The sequence below is a fragment of the Arachis ipaensis genome, chromosome B5 (assembly GCF_059453495.1).
Source record: "Arachis ipaensis isolate K30076 ecotype BB chromosome B5, ASM5945349v1, whole genome shotgun sequence".
NCBI lineage: Eukaryota > Viridiplantae > Streptophyta > Magnoliopsida > Fabales > Fabaceae > Arachis > Arachis ipaensis.
In genome coordinates this window covers 104,666,164-104,687,300 of record NC_142440.1, presented here as the reverse complement: position 1 = coordinate 104,687,300, position 21,137 = coordinate 104,666,164, and the positions used below count along the sequence as shown (strand labels likewise).

Genomic DNA, 21,137 nt, shown 5'->3' with positions numbered 1-21,137 from the left:
TTGAAACCACATGCCAACTTCTCCCTGCAGCCTCCAACCTTCAACCAAGCCCACTCCAACTCTCATTCAAGCCATAATTGTCATCCAATCAAGGTCACAAGAAGAATCTAGAATAGTTTATTTTCATTTTATTGTAATTTATTTTTAATTTCATTTAAGTTTATAATTTAGGAGAGCCTATATAAAGGCCTTAGTTTCATAGAATTAGCATGGCTGGATTGGGGGAAGTCTTCGGACCCTCTCTGTTCACCATCAGCTTCTTTTTTTTTCTTTCTTACTTTTGTAAATATTTTTAGTTATTAATTACTAACTCTTTCCATTGGGAAAGAGAGCTCTATTGCTATTTAATGGATTGATTGTTTTTATTCTTCTTCTTCTATTCATCTCTCTTTGATTTACTAGAAAGAATTTCGTTCTTCATTTTAGCATTCAATTATCTTGGAAAAGAGATTGAATGCAATTGGGTTTTATGGGAACCTTAGAAGAGGAAACATAAAACCATGCTTGAAATTCTTTCTCACACTTGAATAGATTTGGGTTTTGAAAGGGATACGGTGACATGAAATCACTACATTATTTGGGTCTAGGAAAGTGTGTGGTATAATCAGGGACCATTCTTCATCTCTTCTCATGAGCAATTAGACCAAGAAATTGGCTATTGATCAAGATTTGAGAGATTGAGTCACCAAGGAATTGGGACTCAATCAATCATGATTGCCATGAGGTCAATGAGTTGCATGATTGAAGATGAGATGAAATCAATTAATCCGGAGAATGCAATATCTCTTGATCCCAATGCTTGTTTTATCTTTCTTTCTTTTATTTACTTTATGGTTATTTACATTTTCTGCACTTTACATTTCCAGCACTTTACTTTCCTTACCATTTACTTTTCTGCACTTTATTGCTTTCCTTTACTTTTATGCAATTTACATTTCCTGTTTGAATATCACTCCAATCTGAATAGTCTAACTAGGATAATCAATTAACTATTGTTTGTTTTAATTCGTTAATCCCTGTGGGATTCGACCCCACTCCTAGTGGGTTATTACTTGACGATATTTGGTGCACTTGCTGATGAACGGATTTTTGCTAGTAAAGAATTTCACAAATGAAATCTCGTTGTTAGTATAGTTTCTAAACCAACAAAGAATCCTTTCATACAAAAATTTGGTTGTCACAAGTAACAAACCACAAAAAATTAATAACCGAAGTATTCAAATCTCGGGTCATCTCTCAAGGAATTGCAGGGAGGTGTAGTTATTATTAGTTATGAGATTGTATCTTTTGGGGTTTTTGAGTAAGGAACTGATGAGCGGATAATTTATACGCTTTTTGACATTGTTTTTAGTAGGATTTAGTTACTTTTAGGGATGTTTTCATTAGTTTTTATGTTAAATTCACATTTCTGGACTTTACTATGAGTTTGTGTGTTTTTCTGTGATTTTAGGTATTTTCTGGCTGAAATTGAGGGACTTGAGCAGAAATCAGATTCAGAGGTTGAAGAAGGACTGCTGATGCTGTTGGATTCTGACCTCTCTGAACTCAAAGTAGATTTTCTGGAGCTATAGAACTCGAAATGACGGGCTTCCAATTGCGTTGGAAAGTAGACATCCAGGGCTTTCCAGAAATATATAATAGTCCATACTTTGGCCAAGAATAGACGACGTAAACTGGCGTTCAACGCCAGCTTTCTACCCAACTCTGGCGTCCAGCGCCAGAAAAGGAGCCAAAACCAGAGTTGAACGCCCAAACTGGCACAAAAGCTGGTGTTCAACTCCAAGAAGGACCTCTGCACGAGTAACACTCAAAGCCCAGCCCAAGCATACACCAAGTGGGCCCAGGAAGTGGATTTATGCATCAATTACTTACTCATGTAAACCCTAGTAGCTAGTTTATTATAAATAGGACATTTCACTATTGTATTTGACATCCTGGATCCTGGATTGTATTCTGATCCTGTGATCACGTTTTGGGGGCTGGCCATCTCGGCCATGCCTGGACCTTCACTTATGTATTTTCATACGGTAGAGTTTCTACACTCCATAGATTAAGGTGTGGAGCTCTGCTGTTCCTCAAAGATTAATACAAAGTACTACTGTTTTCTATTCAATTCATCTTATTTCGCTTCTAAGATATCCATTCGCACCCAAGAACGTGATGAAGGTGATGATTATGTGTGACGCTCATCACCATTCTCCCCTATGAACATGTGCCTGACAAACACTTCCGTTCTACATGAAATAAGCTAGAATGAATATCTCTTAGATCTCTTAATCGGAATCTTCGTGGCGTAAGCTACAATGATGGCGGCATTCAAGAGAATCCAGAAAGTCTAAACCTTGTCTGTGGTATTCAGAGTAGGATTCAATGATTGAATGACTGTGACGAGCTTCAAACTCGCGATTGTTGGCGTTAGTGACAGACGCAAAAGGAGGGTGAATCCTATTCCAGCATGATCGGGAACCGACAGATGAATAGCCGTGCCGTGACAAGGTGCGTGAGCATATTATTCACTGAGAGAAGGGGATGTAGCCACTGACAACGGTGATGCCCTTGCATAAAGCCAGCCATGGAAAGGAGTAAGACTGATTGGATGAAGATAGCAGGAAAGCAGAGGTTCAGAGGAACGAAAGCATCTCCATTCGCTTATCTGAAATTCCTACTAATGAATTACATAAGTATTTCTATCCCTATTTTATTATATTAAATTCGAAAACACCATTATCCATTTATATCTGCCTAACTGAGATTTGCAAGGTGACCATAGCTTGCTTCATACCAACAATCTCCGTGGGATTCGACCTTTACTCACGTAAGGTATTACTTGGACGACCCAGTGCACTTGATGGTTAGTTGTATCGAAGTTGTGAACCATGGTATTGGCACCATGTTCTTGGCGCCATTGCCAGGGAAAGAAAGAGTCATGAATTTTACATAATTAAAGTGTAATCACGATTACGCGTACCAAGTGGCTCACGTTGCCAGGGATTATTCGAGCCTGGACATCACAATTTCGTGCACCAAGTTTTTGGCGCCGTTGCCGGGGATTGTTCGAGTTTGGACAACTGACGGTTCATCTTGTTGCTCAGATTAGGTAATTTTTTTTTTATTTTATTTTTTCAAAAAAAAAATTTTCAAAAATATTTCTAAAATTTTCTCATCTGTTTTCGAAAATAATACAAAAATGTTTTCAAAAATTTTATTCAAAATTTTTAAGAATGAATTGTAGTATTTCATAAAGCATGTGAAGCCTGGCTGGCTGTAAAGCCATGTCTAATTCCTTTGGGAATGAGTATGTCAGGCGTGTCATGTCTGAGTTACATACTAAAGCTTGGCTGGCTATTAAGCCATGCCTGACCCTTTGATTGGAGCTTTAGAGCATAAGATTCCTGGAATTCATATTAAAAATTTTGGAATCCTTATTTTCTTTTTCAAAAGAATTTTTCGAAAAATATAAAATAAAAATCCAAAAAAAATTAGAAAATCATAAAAATCAAAAATATTTTTGTGTTTCTTGTTTGAGTCTTGAGTCATATCATAAGTTTGGTGTCACTTGCATATGCATCTTGCATTTTTCGAAAATTTCATGCATTCATAGTGTTCTTCATGATCTTCAAGTTGTTCTTGGTAAGTCTTCTTGTTTGATCTTGATGATTTTTTGTTTTGTGTCTTTTCATATTTATCATATGCATTCTTAAATTCTTAGTGCCTAAGCATTAAAGAATTCTAAGTTTGGTGTCTTACATGTTTTCTTTGCATCAAAATTTTTTCAAAAATATGTTCTTGATGTTCATCTTGACATTCAAAGTGTTCTTGGTGTTCATCTTGACACTCATATCATTCATGCATGCATTCATTGTTTTGATCTAAAAATTTCATGCATTGCATCATTTTTCTTGTTTTTCCTTGCATCATAAAAATTCAAAAACCAAAAAAAAAAAATATCTTTCCCTTTTTCTCTCATCAAATTCAAAAATTTGAGTTGACTTTTTCAAAAATTTTTAAAAATCAAGTTGTTTCTTATGAGTCAAATCAAATTTTCAATTTGAAAATCTTATCTTTTTCAAAATCTTTTTCAAAAATCAAATCTTTTGCAAATTTCTTAGTTATTTTCGAAAATTCTAACAATATTTTTCAAAAATCTTTTTCTTATTTTTATATCAAATTTTCGAAAATAACATAATCAATTAATATTTTGATTCAAAAATTTGAAGTTTGTTACTTGCTTGTTAAGAAAGATTCAAACTTTAAGTTCTAGAATCATATCTTGTGATTTCTTATGAATCAAGTCATTAATTGTGATTTTAAAAATCAAATCTTTTTCAAAACTAATTTCAATAATATCTTTTCAAAAATATCTTCTTATCTTATCTTTTTCAAAAATATCTTTTCAAAATATCTTTTCTAACTTCCTAACTTCTTATCTTTTCAAAATTTGTTTCAACTAACTAACTAACTTTTTGTTTGTTTCTTAACTTTTTCAAAACTACCTAACTAACTCTCTCTCTCTAATTTTCGAAAATATCTTCCCTCTTTTTCAAAAATTTCTTTTTAATTAACTAATTATTCTTATTTTTATTTTTAATTTTAAAAAAAAAATTTCGAAAAAATACTAACAATTTTCGAAAATCACTAACTCTTTTTCAAAATAATTTTCGAAAATTATCCCTCCCCCATCCTATTCTATTTATTCATTCATATCCTAACATCTCATCTCACATCTATGCCATCCTCACAGTTGTGTTTTTTCCATTATATTACATTCTTTGTCTCCCCCTCTTCTTCTACTCACACAGGGATCCCTATACTGTGGTATAAAGGATCTCTATTATTATTATTATTTTTCTGTGCCCTCTTCTTTGTCATATGAGCAGGAGCAAGGATAAGAACATTCTTGTGGAAGCAGATCCAGAACCTGAAAGGACTCTGAAAAGGAAACTAAGAGAAGCTAAAATACAACAATCCAGAGATAACCTTTCAGAAATTTTCGAACAGGAAAAGGAGATGGCAGCCAAAAATAATAGTAATGTAAGGAAGATGCTTGGTGACTTTACTGCACCTAATTCCAATCTACATGGAAGAAGCATCCCCATTCCTGCCATTGGAGCAAACAACTTTGAACTGAAACCTCAATTAGTTTCTCTGATGCAGCAGAACTGCAAGTTTCATGGACTTCCATCTGAAGATCCTTTTCAGTTCTTAACTGAATTCTTGCAGATATGTGATACTGTTAAGACTAATGGAGTAGATCCTAAAGTCTACAGGCTCATGCTTTTCCCTTTTGCTGTAAGAGACAGAGCTAGATTATGGTTGGATTCTCAACCCAAAGACAGCCTGAACTCTTGGGATAAGCTGGTCACGGATTTCTTAGCCAAGTACTTTCCTCCTCAAAAGCTGAGCAAGCTTAGAGCTGATGTTCAAACCTTCAGACAGAAAGAAGGTGAATGCCTCTATGAAACTTGGGAAAGATACAAACAGTTGACCAAAAAGTGTCCTTCTGACATGCTTTCAGAATGGACCATCCTAGATATATTCTATGATGGTTTATCTGAGCTATCAAAGATGTCACTGGACACTTCTGCAGGTGGATCCATTCACCTAAAGAAAACGCCTGCAGAAGCTCAAGAACTCATTGACATGGTTGCTAATAACCAGTTCATGTACACTTCTGAAAGGAATCCTGTGAATAATGGGACGCCTATGAAGAAGGGAGTTCTTGAAGTTGATACTCTGAATGCCATATTGGCTCAGAATAAAATATTGACTCAGCAAGTCAATATGATTTCTCAGAGTCTGAATGGAGTGTAAGCTGCATCCAACAGTACTCAAGAGGCTTCTTATGAAGAAGAAGCTTATGATCCTGAGAACCCTGCAATAGCAGAGGTGAATTACTTAGGTGAACCTTATGGAAACACCTATAACTCATCATGGAGAAATCATCCAAATTTCTCATGGAAGGATCAAAAGCCTCAACAAGGCTTTAATAATGGTGGAAGAAACAGGTTTAACAATAATAAACCTTTTCCATCATCCACTCAGCAACAGACAGAGAACACTGAACAAAATGCTTCTAATTTAGCAAACTTAGTCTCTGATCTATCTAAGGCCACTGTAAGTTTCATGAATGAAACAAGGTCTTCCATTAGAAATCTGGAAGCACAAGTGGGCCAGCTGAGTAAAAGGATCACTAAAATCCCTCCTAGTACTCTCCCAAGCAATACAGAAGAGAATCCAAAAGGAGAGTGCAAGGCCATTGACATAAGCATCATGGCCGAACCTACAAGGGGAGTGGAGGACGTGAATCCCAAGGAGGAAGACCTCCTGGGACGTCCATTGATCAATAAGGAGCTTCCCTCTGCGGAACCAAAGGACTCTGAGGCTCATCTAGAGACCATAGAGATTCCATTGAACCTCTTTATGCCCTTCATGAGCTCTGATGAGTATTCCTCTTCTGAAGAGAATGAGGATGTTATTGAAGAGCAAACTGCCAAGTTTCTTGGTGCAATCATGAAGCTGAATGCCAAATTATTTGGCATTGATGCTTGGGAAGTTGAACCTCCCTTGTTCATCAATGAACTAAGTGATCTGGATCAACTGACATTGCCTCAGAAGAGACAGGATCCTGGAAAGTTCATAATACCCTGTACCATAGGCACCATGATCTTTAAGGCCCTGTGTGACCTTGGTTCAGGAATAAACCTCATGCCCCTCTCTGTAATAGAGAAACTGGGAATCTATGGGGTGCAAGCTGCTAAAATCTCATTAGAGATGGCAGACAGTTCAAGAAAACAAGCTTATGGACAAGTAGAGGACGTATTAGTAAAGGTTGAAGGCCTTTACATCCCTACTGATTTCATAGTCCTGGATACTGGAAAGGAAGAGGATGAATCCATCATCCTAGGAAGACCTTTCCTAGCCACAACAAGAGCTGTGATTGATGTTGACAGAGGTGAAATAGTCCTTCAATGGAATGAGAACTCCCTTGTGTTTAAAACTCAAGGATCTCCCTCTGCAACCATGGAGAGGAAGCAGAAAAAGCTTCTCTCAAAGCAGAGTCAACCCAAGCCCCCACAGTCAAACTCTAAGTTTGGTGTTGGGAGGCCACAACCAAACTCTAAGTTTGGTGTTGAACTCCCATATCCAAACTCTAAGTTTGGTGTTAGAGAGTTTCAACAAAGCTCTGCACATCTGTGAGGCTCCATGAGAGCCCACTATCAAGCTATTGACATTAAAGAAACGCTTGTTGGGAGGCAACCCAATTTTTATTTATCTAACTATATTTTTCTTAGTTTTATGTCTTTGTAGGTTCATGATCATGTGGAGTCACAAAATAAATATAAAAATTGAAAATGGAATCAAAAACAGCAGAAGAAAAATCACACCCTGGAGGAGCATCTGTCTGGCGTTCAGCGCCAGAACAGAGCATGGTTCTGGCGCTGAACGCCCAAAATGGGCAGCTTTTGGGCGCTGAACGCCAGAACAGGCATGGTTCTGGCGTTCAATGCCAGAAATGGCACACAAATGGGCGTTGAACGCCCAAAATGGCCACCAACCTGGCGTTGAACGCCCAGAGTTGGGTACAAAGGCATTTTTACATGCCTAATGGGTGCAGGGATGTAAATCCTTGAACACCTCAGGATCTGTGGACCCCACAGGATCCACTCAGGATCTGTGGACCCCATAGGATCCCCACCTACCTCCACTCACTTCTTCTCACCACTCTCTTTCATACAACCCCATAAACACTCTTCCCCATAAACCTACCTCATAAACTCCACCTACCTTTAAAATTCAAAACCAATTTCCCACCCAAACCCACCCATATGGCCGAAACCTTTCCCCCCCTCCCTTCCCTATATAAAGCCCTCTATTCTTCATCAAATTCACACAACACACCCCTCTACACCCTTCTTGGCCGAAACACTCACCCTCTCCCTCTCCTCCATTTCTTCTTCTTCTTCATCTATTCTTTCTTGTATTGCTCGAGGGCGAGCAAAATTCTAAGTTTGGTGTGGTAAAAGCATAAGCTTTTTGTTTTTCCATTACCATTGATGGCACCTAAGACCGGAGAATCCTCTAGAAAGGGGAAAGAGAAGACAAAAGCTTCCACATCCGAGTCATGGGAGATGGAAATGTTCATCTCCAAAGCCCATCAAGACCACTTCTATGATGTTGTGGCCAAGAAGAAGGTGATCCCTGAGGTCCCTTTCAAACTCAAAAGAAATGAGTATCCGGAGATCCGACATGAAATTCAAAGAAGAGGTTGGGAAGTTCTAACGAATCCCATCCAACAAGTCGGCATCCTAATGGTTCAAGAGTTCTATGCCAATGCATGGATCACCAAGAACCATGATCAAAGTAAGAACCCGGATCCAAAGAACTATGTTACAATGGTTCGGGGGAAATACTTAGATTTTAGTCCGGAAAATGTGAGGTTGGCGTTTAACTTGCCCATGATGCAAGGAGATGAACGCCCCTACACTAGAAGGGTCATCTTTAATCAAAGGTTGGACCAAGTCCTTATGGACATATGCGTGGAAGGAGCTCAATGGAAGATTGACTCCAAAGGCAAGCCGGTTCAACTAAGAAGATTGGACCTCAAGCCTATAGCTAGAGGATGGTTGGAGTTCATTCAATGCTCAATCATTCCCACTAGCAACCGGTCTGAAGTTACTATAGACCGGGCCATCATGATCCACAGCATCATGATTGGAGAAGAGGTGGAAGTTCATGAGATTATACCTCAAGTACTCTACAAGGTGGCTGACAAGTCCTCCACTATGGCAAGGTTAGCCTTCCCTCACCTCATTTGCCATCTATGCAATTCGGCTGGGATTGACATAGAGGGAGATATCCTCATTAAAGAGGACAAGCCCATTACTAAGAAAAAGATGGAGCAAGCAAGAGAGCCCAGTCATGGAGCTCAAGAGGCGCAAGAAGCTCATCACCGTGAGATCCCGGAGATGCCTCAAATACACTTTCCTCCACAAAACTATTGGGAGCAAATCAACACCTCCCTCGGAGAATTGAGTTCCAATATGGGATAACTAAGGGTGGAACATCAAGAGCACTCCATCATGCTTCATGAAATAAGAGAAGATCAAAAAGCAATGAGGGAGGAGCAACAAAGACAAGGAAGAGACATAGAAGAGCTCAAGGACATCATTGGTTCCTCAAGAAGGAAACGCCACCATCACTAAGGTGGATTCATTCCTTGTTCTTATTTCTTCTGTTTTTCGTTTTCTATGTTATGTGCTTATCTATGTTTGTGTCTTCATTACATGATCATTAGTAGTTAGTAACTTTGTCTTAAAGATATGAATGTCCTATGAATCCATCACCTCTCTTAAATGAAAAAATGTTTTAATTCAAAAGAACAAGAAGTACATGAGTTTCGAATTTATCCTTGAACTTAGCTTAATTATATTGATGTGGTGACAATGCTTCTTTTTTTCTGAATGTATGCTTGAATAGTGCATATGTCTTTTGAAGTTGTTGTTTAAGAATGTTAAATATGTTGGCTCTTGAAAGAATGATGACTAGGAGACATGTTATTTGATAATCTGAAAAATCATAAAAATGATTCTTGAAGCAAGAAAAAGCAGCAAAAAACAAAGCTTGCAGAAAAAAAAAATAAAAAAAATAGGAAAAAAATAGAAAAAAAAAATAGAAAGAAAAAGCAAGCAGAAAAAGCCAAAAGCTCTTAAAACCAAGAGGCAAGAGCAAAAAGCCAATAACCCTTAAAACCAAAAGGCAAAGGCAAATAAAAAGGATCCCAAGGCTTTGAGCATCAGTGGATAGGAGGGCCTAAAGGAATAAAATCCTGGTCTAAGCGGCTAAACCAAGCTGTCCCTAACCATGTGCTTGTGGCGTGTAGGTGTCAAGTGAAAACTTGAGACTGAGCGGTTAAAGTCAAGGTCAAAAGCAAAAAAAGAGTGTGCTTAAGAACCCTGGACACCTCTAATTGGGGACTTTAGCAAAGCTGAGTCACAATCTGAAAAGGTTCACCCAATTATGTGTCTGTGGCATTTATGTATCCGGTGGTAATACTGGAAAACAAAGTGCTTAGGGCCACGGCCAAGACTCATAAAGAAGCTGTGTTCAAGAATCATCATACTGAACTAGGAGAGTCAATAACACTATTCGAAATCTGAAGTTCCTATAGATGCCAATCATTCTGAACCTCAATGGATGAAGTGAGATGCCAAAACTATTCAAGAGGCAAAAAGCTATAAGTCCCGCTCATATGATTGAAGCTCTGTTTCATTGATAGTTTGGAATTTATAGTATATTCTCTTCTTTTTATCCTATTTGATTTTCAGTTGCTTGGGGACAAGCAACAATTTAAGTTTGGTGTTGTGATGAGCGGATAATTTATACGCTTTTTGACATTGTTTTTAGTATATTTTTAGTAGGATCTAGTTACTTTTAGGGATGTTTTCATTAGCTTTTATGTTAAATTCACATTTCTAGACTTTACTATGAGTTTGTGTGTTTTTCTGTGATTTCAGGTATTTTCTGGCTGAAATTGAGAGACTTGAGCAAAAATCAGATTCAGAGGTTGAAGAAGGACTACTGATGCTGTTGGATTCTGACCTCCCTTCACTCAAAGTGGATTTTCTGGAGCTACAGAACTCGAAATGGCGCGCTTCGAATTGCGTTGGAAAGTAGACATCCAGGGCTTTCCAGCAATATATAATAGTCCATACTTTGGCCAAGAATAGACGACGTAAACTGGCGTTCAACGCCAGCTTTCTACCCAACTCTGGCGTCCAGCGCCAGAAAAGGAGCCAAAACCAGAGTTGAACGCCCAAACTGGCACAAAAGCTGGCGTTCAACTCCAAGAAGGACATCTGCACGTGTAACACTCAAAGTCCAGCCCAATCACACACCAAGTGGGCCCAGGAAGTGGATTTATGCATCAATTACTTACTCATGTAAACCCTAGTAGCTAGTTTATTATAAATAGGACATTTCACTATTGTATTTGACATCCTGGATCCTGGATTGTATTCTGATCCTGTGATCACGTTTTGGGGGCTGGCCATCTCGGCCATGCCTGGACCTTCACTTATGTATTTTCATACGGTAGCGTTTCTACACTCCATAGATTAAGGTGTGGAGCTCTGCTGTTCCTCAAAGATTAATGCAAAGTACTACTGTTTTCTATTCAATTCATCTTATTTCGCTTCTAAGATATCCATTCGCACCCAAGAACGTGATGAAGGTGATGATTATGTGTGACGCTCATCACCATTCTCCCCTATGAACACGTGCCTGACAAACACTTCCGTTCTACATGAAATAAGCTAGAATGAATATCTCTTAGATCTCTTAATCGGAATCTTTGTGGCGTAAGCTAGAATGATGGCGGCATTCAAGAGAATCCGGAAAGTCTAAACCTTGTCTGTGGTATTCCGAGTAGGATTCAATGATTGAATGACTGTGACGAGCTTCAAACTCGCGATTGTTGGGCGTTAGTGACAGACGCAAAAGGAGGGTGAATCCTATTCCAGCATGATCGGGAACCGACAGATGAATAGCCGTGCCGTGACAGGGTGCGTGAGCATATTATTCAGTGAGAGGAGGGGATGTAGCCGCTGACAACGGTGATGCCCTTGCATAAAGCCAGCCATGGAAAGGAGTAAGACTGATTGGATGAAGATAGCAGGAAAGCAGAGGTTCAGAGGAACGAAAGCATCTCCATTCGCTTATCTGAAATTCCTACCAATGAATTACATAAGTATTTCTATCCCTATTTTATTATATTAAATTCGAAAACACCATTATCCATTTATATCTGCCTAACTGAGATTTGCAAGGTGACCATAGCTTGCTTCATACCAACAATCTCCGTGGGATTCGACCCTTACTCACGTAAAGTATTACTTGGACGACCCAGTGCACTTGCTGGTTAGTTGTATCGAAGTTGTGAACCATGGTATTGGCACCATGTTCTTGGCGCCATTGCCAGGGAAAGAAAGAGCCATGAATTTTACATAATTAAAGTGTAATCACGATTACGCGTACCAAGTGGCTCACGTTGCCAGGGATTATTCGAGCCTGGACATCACAATTTCGTGCACCAGGAACAAAAAAGTAAATTGCAAGAATTAAATCAATAACTAGAAAAGCTCTTGGCAAGGTATGAGAACTGGACATCATATCCTAGTTATCCTTATCAATTGTGATGAGACTTGTTCATTACTCCCACTTAGTTAACCTTTAACTATGGAGGAAAGTCAAGTGGACCAATCAATTTGATTTCTCAAGTCCTAGTCAACTCCTACAAAAAGATTAGATTTAGAGGGATCCAAATCAACCAGCAACTTTCAATTATCAATCAACAAAGGAGTTTGATAACTCAAGAGTCTCCAATTACTCAACCAAAGCTAAGATCATAAAAATCTAACTTAGAACCCTCCCAAGCATTTTATCAAACACTTGGTAGGCACAACATAAAAACATAGAAAACTAGCAAGGGATATTAAATCCAGGCAACCGATTTCAAACATCAATGACTAACAACTAATAGAAGAAGCAATAAATATGAAATACCTCAAATTGAATTAAATATAAATTCAAATCTAACATGAAGGGCTTATAAACCAAATTGGGGAAAATAAATAAATCAACAAGAGAAATAGATGAACTAAAGTGCTAAAACTAACAAGAGTAGAAGAAAACTAAATTAAAGGAACATTGAACCTGGAATTGAGAAGAAATAAACCTAAAACTAAGAGAAATCCTAAAACCTAGAGAGAGAAGAGAGCCTCTCTCTCTAGAAACTACATCTAAAACCTAAAATTATGTGAATGAAAGTTATGTGAATCGTCTCTTGTGTTTTCTCCATTCTGCAGCTTCTATTCTGTGTTTTCCAGACTTGGAACTGGGCCAAAAGGAGCCCTGAAATCGCCCCCAGTGCTTTCTTCAATTTCTGCACGTGGCGCATATCACGCGTACGCGTGCTCGTCGTTTGGCGAAATTCCTTGTCACGCGTACGTGTCGCTTGTTTTTTGTGCTAGGCACGCGTGCGTGTCGCCCATGCGTGCGCGTCGCTGCCAGTTTCTCAAAGCTTCATTTTCTCGCGTTCCTTCCACTTTTGCATGCTTCCTTTCCATCCTCTAAGCCATTCCTGCCCTATAAACTCTGAAATCACTTAACACAGATATCACGGCATTAAATGGTAATAAGATAGGATTAATAATTAGCAATTTTAAGGCCAAAGAAGCATATTTTTAATCAAAGCACAAAATTAGAGTGGAAAATGTAAAACATGCAAATTATATGAATAAATGTGAGTTTAGTGGAAAAAATCCACTCAATTAAGTACAAAATATACCACGAAATAATGGTGCATCGAATCTCCCCACACTTAAACATTAGCATGTCCTCATGCTAAGCTCAGGAGAAGCTATAAAGCAGTAAAGAGGAATGGTAGAAATTATGAAATGCAACCTATCTATATAAATGCAACTACATGCAAAAATGCTTTTGCCTATTTGGTTAAAGGTAAACAAATTCTCCAAGACAAACATAAACTAGATTCCACTAATTCAAATTACAAAATAAAGTATAAGTAAACTTGCAGAAGAAAATAGCTCATGAAAGCCGGGAACAATGAATCGAGCATCGAACCCTCACCAGAAGTGTATACACTCTAATCACTCATGTGTTTAAGGTTTGATTCGCTCAATTCTCTACTAACCTTGCTTTCTAAGGCTTGATCTTCTTCTACCAATGAACAAATAATTTGATGCACAAATACACATATCAAGAGGTCTTTTAAGGGTTGTAATGGGGTTAAGGTCAAGGTAGGATTGTATTTGGTCAAGTGGACTAAAATCTGAATCCTTAATCAACTTAAACCTTCCATCTAACTTAAGCCAATCCATGTAATCACATGCAAAATCCAACTATCAATTAATTATGTTTTCCACATATTCATGCATCCCAATTACAACTCATATGCATTGTTATCACCATTTTACTTTGGGGCATTTTGTCCCCTTTTATTATTTGTTTGTTTTCTTTTCTTTTTCTCTTTTTCTCTTTTTAATTTTCTTTTTATTTTTTTATTATTTTATTTTTTTTTTATTTTTGGATTTTTTTTCAATAAATATGATCAAATTATTGAATGCATGAACATGTCCTAAACATTTCTTTCACATTTTCATAAAGATATTGATGGGTGGAAATTAGATTTCCATACAAACTCACCGACAAGTGTACCGGGTCGCATCAAGTAGTAATAACCCACAAGAGTGAGGTCGATCCCACAGGGATAGATGGATCAAGCAACTTTAGTAAGGTGATCAGTTTAGTCAAGCTAACAGTGATGAATTGAATGAAAATTGGACAACTGAATGTAAATTTGCAGAAATTGTAAAGTGCAGAATGTAAAATGGCAAAAACTTAAAGAGCAAGAAATATAAATTGCATCAAATGTAAAAGGGGCTAGGTGCTGGAAATTAAAGAAAGCAATAGATCAATCAATTAGAACAATTGCAGAAAATGTAAATGTGCAGGAAAGTAAATCAAGCTCAATGTGAACGGAAATGTGAAATTGCAGTAGAACAGAATTTCAGGAAAGAAAATTGCAGGAAAGTAAATTGGAAGCAATGTAAATAGAAAAGTAAAATTGCAGAGAAAGAAAGTTGAGCAGAGGATTGTAGAAATTTAGATTTGCATAAACTGAATTCAATAATGAAATCTAACAGTGCAGAAAAATAAAAGTGTTTTCAAGGAGAGTCTTTTATTCTAATCCTACTCCTACTCCTATTGCTCTCTAGCAGAGCCAGCCTTCTAATGAAATGAAATTGATGCCTTTATATAGGCTTTACTAAATGAAAATGAAATTGAAATTGAAAACAAATTACAAATAAAATTCCTAATCTAGCTTCTCTTTGTGCCTTTAAATCATGTTAATGGGCTTTGCTTGCTTTGGATTTGAAGAAGAGTGGATCCGGATGGCTTTTCATTGAAAATGGGTTGGAGGCATGCTCCAGTGGAGTGCTCCGTTGGCTTTTGTGAATGCTACGTTCACTTAGCATTGTGTGCCTTGTCACGTGCCAATCCTCCTTGCCCAAAGCATTTTTTTTTGTGAACGGCACGTTCACTCTTTGAACACTACTTGTGTTGCTTGGTTGCGTGCCTTCCTTCCTTGGCTAGCAATCCACGAAAAAGGTGGAGATAGTGAACGTAGAGTTCACTTCTTTGAACGCTGGGCCTTGCTCCCTTGTTTCCAAGCCTTGAGTCACAAGAAAGTTTACTTCAGTGAACGTAGCGTTCACTTTGATGAACGCTTGCTTCCTTTTCAATTAATGTAGTGCTCATTGCCTAGTGAACGCTAGCGTTCATTCATTTCATTGGCTTTGATAATCAAATGATTCATGCATGCATTCATTGGCTTTATTAATTAATGCCAATGCTTTAACGTTAAAGCAATTTGCTTTAATAATGTATTACATGCATTCTTTCATTAACTTTAATTGATAATGCCAATTACTTAGTAATGCATTTATTTCATTCATTCATCATTAATAATTAAATGCATGCATGCATAAGCATTAACGGCATGATAATTCATGATAGCATGTTTATTAATTATTAATTCATGATAATGCATGCATAAGCATTAATACATATGTATCATGTCACTAATGCCAAGGCTCCATGGTCATGGGTCACGCTTTTAAAAGCGTGGCCTAAGGTTCCAAAGCGTGCTCAATCTTCAAAGCGTGTCCAAAATTCCTCTTTTCTTCTTTTTAGCTTATTTTGTGCTTTTTTTGCTTATTTTTCTTCTTATTTCCTACAAAGTTTATAAAATCAAAAGATCAAAGAAATATACCATTTAAGCACAAAAGAATGCAATATTTAAGCACTAATCATAAATTTCTTGTATAAAAAAACATAGAAAAACATGACATGATGACATGTCATCAGATATACAACACCTAATTCTTAAAACCAAATGTTTCCGAATCCAACTTCCCCACACTTAAATCATGAACACTCTCACTAGTCTAAGCTAACTAAGGATTCAAATTATGGACATATTATTTTCCGGTTAGAGTTAGTGATGAGCTAAAGTAAAGAATAAATGTGATAAGTAGGCTCAACATTGGTTTACAAAGGATAATGAAAAGGTTAAGGCCATATGGGTATGTAAGCTCAGTGAAACAAGGACTCAATCATATAAGTGCATGCATACATCAAACAATGAAAACATAGAATTAAGCAAGACAAAGATCACAATTTTAGAGAGAATAACACACACCAAAAACAAAGTGTTGGTTGATAAAATGCAACCAATCAAATAAGCTCAAAATCTCACTGGTTTTGTGTGTTTAAGCTCTAAACCATGTTCCAGTATAATATTCCTTCAAACAAGTTCGATAAAAAATTTTAATTCAAATTAGTGGAATGCTATAAAAGGTTTCTTGAAAAAGAATTCATCACTTCAACCAAGTTGTGGTAAATTATGCACAAAATCAAACAAACATGCAATCAAACATGCAAATACAATAACTAACAAATTAACATTGGTGTTGAAAAAGGAAGTAACTAACCCACAGAAGTCGGTATTGACCTCCCCACACTTAAAGATTGCACCGTCCTCGGTGCATGCTAAGATGTGCAAGTGGACGGGCTGTTACAACTGATGCTTTTCTCCAAAGATTGTGCAAATGGACTTGTCTGTCGCCCCATTGATAAGCTTTTCCTTTCCCTTCTCGATGGCCATCCTGAAGGAAGAGAAAAGGGAAGAAAATTAACCCAAAAACAAAGATAGAAAACAAATAACATATGGTTGGGTTAATGCCAAATAATGAAGGTCTCAATTACATGGTAGCTACAACATGCAAGTGAGAAGACCGTAGAAGCAGATGACATATCAATAGGGCAAGAATTGCAATAATGGTGGAGATAGAGTAGGTAATGAAAGACAATATAAATTCATGTCAATGCAAAAGGAACATAAGTATCATAAAAGATTAGCATTGACTTAAATAATATCACCCAATCATAATAAAACAAGTTATGAAGCACCAGAATAATGCAAGAGATATTCAACAGTTGAGCAAGAAAATTCAACACCAAAGAAAAACTATCAAATTTAGAAAAGAAAATAAAAATATGCACAAAATTAAAATGCAATGAGTGAAGGTATGCAAATGCAATAAGGAAACTAGAATGAAAGAGAATAAAGATGAGAAGTAAAAGAAATGAAGAAGAAGAAAGTAAGAAAGGAGGAAGAAAGAAGGAGAAAGGAGAGAAGAAAGAAGTAAGAAATGAAAAACAGGGCGTGACGCGTGCGCGTGCATCACGCGTAAGCGTGAAAACTGAGTTAGCCATGCGACGCGTACACGTGGGTGGCCAAGAATGCACTGTGACGCATGAGCATCGGTCACGCATATGCGTGACTACTCGCGCGATTCCAGCACCATGGCATCACAACTCTCTGTTTAAGCACCCTTTTACGTTGATTGGCAAGCCCACACGTACGCGTGGATTGGCTAAAATGTAGGGGACACATACGCGTGGGGCACGTGTACGCGTGGGTTGGCTTATGCGCCAGGCACCCCAATCGCACGATTCCATCACAACTTTCTGTTCGTTGGATGGAAGCGCCGAAAAGGTATCGACGTCCACGCATGGCCTACGCGCACGCGTGGTGTGGCTCTTTTTTTTTTTTGAAATGTAGAATGTAGAATGCAGAATGAAAATGATTATGCAAAATTTATGAATGACCACTAATAAAATAAAATAAACTAGGAATAAAAATGAAAGATCATACCCATGGTGGGTTGTCTCCCACCTAGCACTTTTAGTTAAAGTCCTTAAGTTGGACATTTGGTGAGCTCCTTGTCATGGTGGCTTGTGCTTGAACTCATCCAGGAATCCCCACCAATGTTTGCAATTCCAATAGCCTCCGGGGTCCCAAACTAGGTGCATAAAGCCTTCAAGCATGTTAAAGCAAGTGACAAGGCCCCAGGAGTGTTGATTGTTAGAATGAATTCCAGGGTCCCAAACCTTGCTTTTGCACCCGTCTTCTTGTTGATCATCATTGTTCCAACCGGGCCGCAAGCAATCTGAATTCTCACTGAGATACCTAAACAACTTCTGAGACCCATTCAATCGAGCTCTACACCAATCTTTGTACTTTAATTTGGAGCATGCAGCCATATTAAACCTTGCATGACAACTCCTTCCACTAACCATCTCCCTCTTACTCTTAAAGCCATAAAGAGCTCTAAGTTGCCCATCCGACTCCAGCAAACCAAATTCAAGTGGAATGAGAAAGCTAAGGGATATAAATTTTACCCACTTGAATGTTGTGAAGGATGATGGTGACTTAGGGGGAGAGGTCTCCAACAACTTTGGCAAGGTGATTTCAAGCTCCACTCTCTTGTGCTCTTCCTTGACAACTTCCACCTCTTTGCAAGCTTCTTTGATTTCAACCTCGTCTTCAAGTTCAATGGGAGAGGATTCAATTGTGGATAGAAATTCATTGATTCTTGAATCCATCTCTTGATCAACCTCTTCAAGTTCTCCAACTATAATATGCTTTGGAGGTTGTACACCCTCCTCAACATCAATTTCAAGCTTCTTGGAGGGAGGTTTTATGACTGGAGGTTCCCATGGAGGTTCTGCATCTCCTAAGTCTTCAACCACTTCTTTTTCTTCAATAATTTCAGCTTCCTCCACTTGCTCTAATACAAAATCAAATTCCTCATTGATGTCGCTTAGTGTAGAGTTGTCTTCAATGATGGAGCTTCCCTCTTGTCCAACCTTCACTAATTCGTCAACTGCTTCATCTTCAAGGGTCTCTCCTACCTCCACCTTTTGGGCCTCCTCTTGCTTCTTTTGAAGTATGAATTCGTGAAACCGATCCATTACATCCCTAAGACGATTCCTTCTCTCTTGTTCCATGTCACTAGCATAATTGGGATCGTGTTGCTCTTGGATTGATGGATGTTGGTGCTCTTCCATGGAGGGTGGTGATGGGATGAAGAGATCATTATGTGGTTGAAAAATAAGTGCACTAGAGATTGAGGGTTGAATATTGGGGGTAAATGATGAATCCATGCGGGATATAAGATCTTGGAGAGTAGAGGTGAGACTAGTGAGAGTGGAGGTAAGTGTGGTTTGAAGCTCTCTTTGCCCTCGGTGAATAACACTAAGAGTGTTGTTATCCAATGGGGGTTGGGGTGGATAGGAGGGTTCATTTGTTGGGAGAAAGGGCTCATAATATGAAGGTGGTTCCTTTTGATAAGGATGTGGAGATGGTGTAGATTGAGGTGGTAGTTCTTGGGGATAATTGTGTTGGAATGGGAGTGGTTTCTAAGTATGGTTCGTATGGTTCATATGGGGGTTGGCATGGTGGATATGGATTGGGGTCATATGAAGGTGAATGGTGAAAAGGGGCTTGTGAGTAGGGTGGTTTAAAACTATGTTGACGAGGTGGTCCATAGGTATGTGGTGGTGGTTGGTGACACGTACAAGAAGGACTGCCACATCCATTTGATTGGTATGTATTGGGATTGGAGTTATACCTGTATGAAACTGGAGGAGGTTATTGCCAAGAAGGTTGTCCGTAAGCTTGAGGCTCCTCCCACCTTTGATTGTCCCATCCTTGATGCATGTTCTCATTATAGCTTCCATTTCCTGCAACATAGTTTGAACCAAACTCATAGCCAAAGGGGTGAGAATTCATAGTAGCAAATAAAAGCAAAAACTAATAAAAACAAGCAACTAAGTCCTAAAACTAACAAAGACTAACAAACAAGCAAAAAACAAAAATTTACAATAACCAATAATGAGACACACGTTTGCAATTTCCCGGCAACGGCGCCATTTTGATGAACGGATTCTTGTGTGGTAAAGAATTTCACAAATGAAATCTCGTTGCTAGTATAGTTTCTAAACCAACAAAGAATCCTTTCAAACAAAAATTTGGTTGTCACAAGTAACAAACACCTAAAAATTAATAACCGAAGTATTTGATGAGCGGATAATTTATACGCTTTTTGGCATTGTTTTTACATAGTTTTTAGTATGATTTTGTTAGTTTTTAGTATATTTTTATTAGTTTTTAAATAAAAATCACATTTCTTGACTTTACTATGAGTTTGTTTGTTTTTCTGTGATTTCAGGTAATTTTTGGCTGAAATTGAGGGACCTGAGCAAAATTCTGATCAGAGACTAAAAAAGGACTGCAGAAGTTGTTGGATTCTGACCTCCCTGCACTCGAAATGGATTTTCTGGAGCTATAGAAACCCAATTGGCACTCTCTCAAATGCGTTGAAAATTAGACATCCAGGGCTTTCCAGCAATATATAATAGTTCATATTTTGCCCGAGTTTTGATGACGCAAACTGGCGTTCAAACGCCAACTTCCTACCCTATTCTGGTGTTAAACGCCAGAAATAGGTTGCAAATCAGAGTTAAACGCCAGAAACAGGCTACAACCTGGCATTTAACTCCAAAAAGAGTCTCTACACATAAAATCTCAATGCTCAGCCCAAGCACACACCAAGTGGGCCCAAAAGTGGATTTCTACATCATTTACTTATCTTATGTAACCCTAGCTACTAGTCTAGTATAAAAACTACTTTTAGTGATTTATTTTATATCTCTAGATCTCTAGTTAGTCTTTGAATAATTTTATGTTCAGAGATCACGTTTAGGGGGCTGGCCATTTGGCTATGCCTGGACCTTCATCGCTTATGTATTTTCAACGGTAGAGTTTCTACACACCATAGATTAAGGTGTGGAGCTCTGCTGTTACTCATGAATTAATACAAAGTGCTATTATTTTCTTATTCAATTCAAGCTTATTCCTATTCTAAGATATTCGCTTGCACTTCAACATGATAAATATGATGATCCGTGACACTCATCACTATTCTCAACCTATGAACGCGTATCTGACAACCACTTCCGTTCTACCTTGGATTGAGCGTTTATATCTTAGCCTCCATTCCGAAAGATCGGAGTCTTCGTGGTATAAGCTAGAATTATTGGCGGCCATTCCTGAGATCTGGAAAGTCTAAACCTTATCTGTGGTATTCCGAGTAGGATCTGGGAAGGGATGACTATGACGAGCTTCAAACTCGCGAGTGTTGGGCCTA

General features: G+C 38.1%; 1 non-coding gene across 1 annotated transcript; it reads right to left on the bottom strand.

Annotated features, from left to right (window-relative positions):
* Nucleotides 1-5,403: 5,403 nt before the first annotated feature.
* LOC148565238 (small nucleolar RNA R71) lies at nucleotides 5,404-5,511 on the bottom strand. The gene has a single exon (XR_015884673.1). It is a non-coding gene; the product is annotated as a small nucleolar RNA R71 (small nucleolar RNA).
* Nucleotides 5,512-21,137: the final 15,626 nt, after the last annotated feature.